General features: G+C 39.2%; 1 long non-coding RNA gene across 1 annotated transcript; it reads left to right on the top strand.

The window, feature by feature from the left end:
- The first annotated feature begins 652 nt into the window (after nucleotides 1-652).
- LOC127575995 (uncharacterized) lies at nucleotides 653-3,770 on the top strand. The gene is made up of 3 exons (XR_007957155.1): nucleotides 653-701; nucleotides 2,056-2,148; nucleotides 3,751-3,770. It is a non-coding gene; the product is annotated as an uncharacterized LOC127575995 (long non-coding RNA).
- The last annotated feature ends 2,512 nt before the right edge of the window (nucleotides 3,771-6,282 follow it).

The raw sequence follows: 6,282 nt of genomic DNA, 5'->3' as shown, positions 1-6,282 counted from the left end.
GTCTGTATAATGGTGTGAAACTGACAATAGCAAATCAGCAAACCATTTTGTGCCTTTCCTGAGTTTCCAATCTCAGCTAAATAAGTTATTGATTTATGAAAATGGGTTAACAAATGGAGTGCAAAATGTTCCTCATATTTGGTAAGCTTATAAATCAAACATTAATGATTGTTCTTCCTTAAGCTGGATATAGGGTGGGACTTTTAGCTGTGTTTATGGCATTCTGATAAAAACTACAAATTCAATGTATTCAGTTCTAAATTTACTAGACATGACCAGTTTAAAAATAAACCAGTTAAAAGTATAGATAATGGTCACTTCTCTTCATTGCAGCATTCATGAGATCCTAGATTAACATTTGGTGATTGCAGTTGAGTGACTGTGTATTATATTTTTTTTTAATTCACAGCTGGAATACCATTTTATGAGAATGAAGAGCGATAGCATTTCTGCAGACTGCTTACTCATCTTGGCTCAGGGAATTATTCATATCAGGGGAGGAATTGAAAGAAAAGTAAACTTCAGAAAACACAATTTGAAATTCTCAGTGCTGGCAATATTTACTTCCTAAGCAAAGAGAACAAATAAAATTTCCATTTGTTTTACTGAAAATTTGTTCCCAAGGTACCACTTGATTCCTGGCAAAATTTCCAAACAACTAACTGGATTACTTCCTTCTCAATTGCTTTTCCAGTGGGAAGGTAATGTGGCACATAGTTTCCTTGTGGTCATTTGTATCACTTATTGCATTCAATGCAGTTGTGTAATATGTTGTCATTCATTTTATGATGGCTTATAACTAGCAACCTTTCATTTGAGAAGAACAGTAAGGCAGGTTGGAAGTATTCAACCACATTTGGGGCCAAAATTGTCTCTGGGATCACTCTGTCAGCAGGACTGTGGTGAACTCAGATTCTTACCCACCCATTGTTTGTGCTCTAACCTTTGCCAGTTTCCATTGGGCACACTGCTATTTACAGCACTGGAGAGGCACCTACATAAATATGAAAGTGGAAGAGGAAGTGGCCACATCATACATGTATATACAGGGTTACAATATAAAACACCGAACAGCACAGCCCACCATGTCGGTGCTGGCCATGATGCCAATATAAACTAATCCTATCTGATTGCACATAGTCTGTATCTATCTATTCCCTGCCTGTTCATGCATCTGTCTAAATGCCTCTTAAATGTTGCTATCATATCTGTTTCTGGCACCTCCCCTGGCAAAGTGTTCCAGGCATGAGTAAAAAAATGCTTTCTTTAAACTTTCTCCCTCTCACCTTATACCTATGTCCTCTAGTATTTTGACCTTTCCACCCTGCGAAATAGATTCTGACTATTTACCCTCAGACCCTGAGGTTATGTGAGTTGAAATGACATTATCTTTGTTGTCCATGTTTTGGTTATGCCAGTTTAGGTAATGCAATTAATCATGATGTAACTGGCTACAATGCCAAAACTAAATGTTTCACATTTTAATTCCCCTACAGAGGCCTTAGTAAGGCTGGCGTCCTGAGCAACATCATTTTGTGTCCCATCTTCCACGGGAATTATTGTCAGGCTGTCAAATAGCCAGGATTCAGTCCAGCCAGATATCTCTCCATGATCTTTCTCCCCAGTGAACATCCATCCATTAGAATGAAATTATAGAATAGGAAAATAATAAGTAGCCTGTGCCTAAAGATGAGATAAGCGCCCCTGTCCTGATGCAGGGTTTCGACCCGAAACATTGACAGTTCCTTTCCTCCCAGAGATACTGTTTGACCTGCTAAGTTCCTCCAGCAGATTTTTTGTTGGTAAGTGTTCCATTTTGCATCAGTCTTTCATCCAGGTGCTGAAAAGGAAAATATGCTCTGATATTTTCACCTTTATGAAGTAATGTGATGCAATAGATAAGCTAGTACTGAAATTTCAGTTTAATTGGGTTCAAGAAGCCAGCACATAAAGCAAGTTAAAAATCAATATTTTGACAAAAATAATTATAATTTTGCTTTGAATATGCAAATTAGGTATACCCAGATGGTTGTTGTTCCATTTCTTGTTTTGCAGCAGAAATATACTTATTTGCATTTCCCAAAATTATGATTGCCGAGACGAATGGGATAGAAGCTGGACATGCTTGATAACACAAGCAGGGAGGAGGTACCAGAATTCCTGCATTGAGTGGGTGCGATTCAGGCTGGTTGTTGATTAAAATAAGTTGTTCATGCACTAGCAATTCTTGCAAAACTTTTCGATTACATTCCTAGGATGTAGACCGAGGATTCAGCACCTCCCTCTGCAACTGGATCCTTGACTTCCTGACCAACAGACTGCAATCGGTGAAGATAGGCAACAGTACCTCCTCCACGATTACCCTCAACACTGGTGCCCCATGAGGCTGTGTCCTCAGCCCCCTACTTTACTCCCTATACACTCACGATTGTGTGGCAAAATTCTGCTCTAAAACCATTTATAAGTTTGCAGATGACACCACCATAGTGGGCCAGATCTCAAACAACAATGAGAGAGAGTACAGGAAGGAGAAAAAGAGTTCAGTGGAATGGTGTCAAGACGACAATCTTTCCCTCAATGTCAGCAAAATGAAGGAACTGGTTATTAACTTTAGGAAGCGGTGTGGAGTACATGCCCCTGTCTGTATCAGTTGTGCTGAAGTGGAGATGGTTGAGAGCTGAATATCACCAACAATTTCTCCTGGTCCAACCACGTGGACGCTATGGTTAAGAAAGCACACCAACACCTCTATTTCCTCAGAAGTCTAAGGAAATTCGGCATGTCCCCAATGACTGTTACCAATTTTTATAGATACGCCGAAGAAAGCATCCTATCCAGATGCATCACAGCTTGGTACGGCAACTGCCATGCCTAAGACCATAGAAAATTACAGAGAGTTGTGAACGCAGCTCAGTCCAACACACAAACCAGCCTCCCCTTCACTGACTACATCTAAACTTCCTGCTGCCTCAGGAAAGCAGCCAACAAAATCAAAGACCCCTCCTACCCCGGCCATTCTTTCTTCTCTCCTCTCCCATCGGACATGAGATGCAAAAGCCGAGAGCACATACCACCAGACTTAAGGACAGCTTCTATCCCACCGTTTTCAGACTCTTGAATGGACCTGTCATACACTAAAATGAGATCCTGATCTCCCAAGCTGTCTCGTTGTGGCCCTTGCACTTTATTTGTCTACCTGCAATGTACTTTCTCTGTAAGTGCAACACTATGTTCTACATTCTGTGTTCTTTTACTACCTCAATGTAATTTATATATGGATGATGTGTCTGGATGGCACACAAAACAAAAGCTTTTCGCTGTATCTCAGTACATGTGACAATAATATACCAAGCCAATCCTAACTTGGCAGATAAGATGGAAGTGCAGTATCTGACAGTAAATGCCAAAACCTTTCAAAGGGGGAAAATATAGTTGCAAATCTTGTAATGCAAGTTTTGGAAGAAATAACTGATGCTGCACTTGCAACTTGGGTATCAATGATAGAGAGAAGGGATGTTAGGAAATAGCAAGCCATAGTAGGTAAATAGAATGGTAACCATTGATTTCAATAATACAACGAGCCTTCAAACTACTTGCAAATGTAATTTACAAGGACTAAACTGTTTTGAAATTGTAAGGACAGCTACGTAAACCCTTATCTGGGACAGAGCATGCACATGTCTCATAGCAGGAGGCCATGTAAGAGATTTGCTTTGGAAACTGACTAGACAATATTTGATCTCTCAACAGGTAAATCCATAAAGGTATCCGTGAAAGAAATTGGGACAAAGCAAATGTAACATAACCTTGAGATATTTTCACATGCATTGCCAATAAGTAGAGATAACAGGAGAATGTTAATTGGACTACATCAAAACCCAAGCCACAACTACACTGAGAGGGAAATGAGACATCCATTGATCCTGAGAAAAAATAGATGACGATCTTGGAATCAGACATATTGAAGATATGTTGCACCATTGCGCCACAGTCAAAGGGGCTGCAGTGTCTCCAACCCTGGAATAAAGTCATGGGAACATCCAGATTGTTTATTTTGCAACTTGACACATCAAGCATGGTCATTGTCATTTTCACGCTATCAACCAATACTTGGGGGTATTTGTGTATCCAAAGAACCAACCCTCACAATACTGTGGCAAAAGAGCAAGGTTTTGTCCTCAAAAGTTTTAGAATATTGATATGAACCAATAACGAGGTTTGAATGTTCAAAGAAGGTCTTGTTACTTAAGATGTGCTCCCATTGTAAAATTATAGCTCCACAGAACTGTTTGTTCTTACCCAAAATATTGAAGTAACCTGTGCATTTTAACTATTGAAATTGTATTTGTCTTTGTACTTAAAAAGTATAAAAACTTGATGTATTTTGTAATGAGGGATATTCTTCCACCAGGTCCCCCTCCATTGGGCACAGTGCCATTTACGGCACCGAAGAGCTACTTGTATCAGAATGAAAGAAGAAAAGGAAGTAAATAACATTTTGTCAGGTGCATTATGACAAGAAAATCGATACGGGGAAATATTCCTGATGATCAAGTGCTAGTTAACAACTTCTGTCTTGTTTTAAATAATTTAAGTTCAGTTTTTGTATTGAAAAATAATAAAAACTCATATGTTTTATCACAGGTGGGGTAACATATCATTAGAGGAAGGATTAATGCTATCTTATTTGTTTCGAGAGGTCAACTGTTTCTTTATAACAAGTTAGTATAGTTACAGCAGTTACACAATTGAAGTTATAATATGACACAGTGAAAAGTCATCATCAGAGTAATAATCTTTTAATCAACAGTTCAGTCAGACATTTCAATGCTTGTGTTGCTGGCAGTTGAAACTGGGAAGGTGATCAAAACTGAGGATGCAAATGTTTGTGACAAAAGGGGGTCAGGGTAATTGAAAGCAGGAAACCTGTGATGAGGGCTCCAGGTTTCTGACAGAGAAGACAGGCCTAATCCACAGGCAGTTTTCGTATTGAAGCTGTTGACTGTTGACTGCTGACTTGCCAACAGCATATAACTCTTGGTGGAGGCTCACACATCGGTCATCATCACAATGCTTATGGAAGCAGGATTCAAGCTCAGTTCCTCCTAGCTCCTGAGGAACATGAACATTTCTTTCCATATATATATGGATATTTTGAAAACTCACCTTAGTTGTGAAAGAACTAACATAAACAAATTTCCAAGAGAGCTCCTTCAGCAGAACGTAACACATACCAATGGCCTTACAGATGACTTATGAGGCTGCACAGAAGATCAAAAGAATTCTTCTGACAATATTAAACTGGTACAAAATAAATGTATAGATTTGATCATTTTCTCAACATTTCATACCTATAAAAGGGGACAGCTCCTACAGCATTTTCTTTTTTGTGCATTCACGTACTATCTTTCTATATTGTGTCCAGGGTTTTGAAAGTGATTAGCACTTCTGTGAATTATAATTCAGTTAAGTGAATTTATCCTATATCAGGAGACTTTATTTCAATTGTCCCCTATTTATATTGTCCCCAAGCTAGAAGTAATTGTAATGTTGCATACTGCTAATTTAGCTTTGTATTATTTCAACTGGCACCATCCTTAGGTCTAGTGTGAGTAATCATCAAAACATCAGCAAGATTTCTGGTAATAGAGAGAATATAACAGGATTTTAAGTCCAACAGGGGATCATAAAAGCAAAATTCAGTTATGTCCAGGAATGGTGTGGGGATTACAATGCAGGTTGCTTTCAATGCAAACAGCACATCAATTTAGTGCAGTTTTTTTTTCTTTATGTAATTAGTGCATGCAACTGACATTAACCATGCTGTTTATTGGCTGCCTAGTTTAGCTGTGAACCCAATATCAAGAGTAACTGACTCCACTTAAAACTAACTTCCTCTTCCTAAAGCCCATCTGCTCCCCTGGCTGCACCAGAGGATGGGATTTCATCCAAGATATAATAACAGGAAGACTTGGGAGCGATGCTTGTTTGCTGGTTCTACACTGGAGGATTTTGTGAAGGAGGTGTGAAGTATAATCTTCCAACAGGGGAGCAAGAGGCCTCCTTACAAAGACTGTGCATGCAATGGTACAAGACACCTGAGGAAGGCAGCACTTGTAGAGTTCGGATAAGATGCTTCAAAAAGATCAGTGACATCATAGGGTTCAACAAGATCAGCAAGCACATTTCCAAATGTCTCATCCTATGAACTGTGCCACTGACCTCAAAAACTACGTCATGCACACTATTCCTTACGCTCACACAAGAGCAACCTCTTGGTCA

The sequence above is a fragment of the Pristis pectinata genome, chromosome 11 (genome assembly GCF_009764475.1).
Source record: "Pristis pectinata isolate sPriPec2 chromosome 11, sPriPec2.1.pri, whole genome shotgun sequence".
In the NCBI taxonomy this organism is placed as follows: Eukaryota; Metazoa; Chordata; class Chondrichthyes; order Rhinopristiformes; family Pristidae; genus Pristis; species Pristis pectinata.
This window is presented reverse-complemented; position numbering and strand designations above follow the sequence as displayed.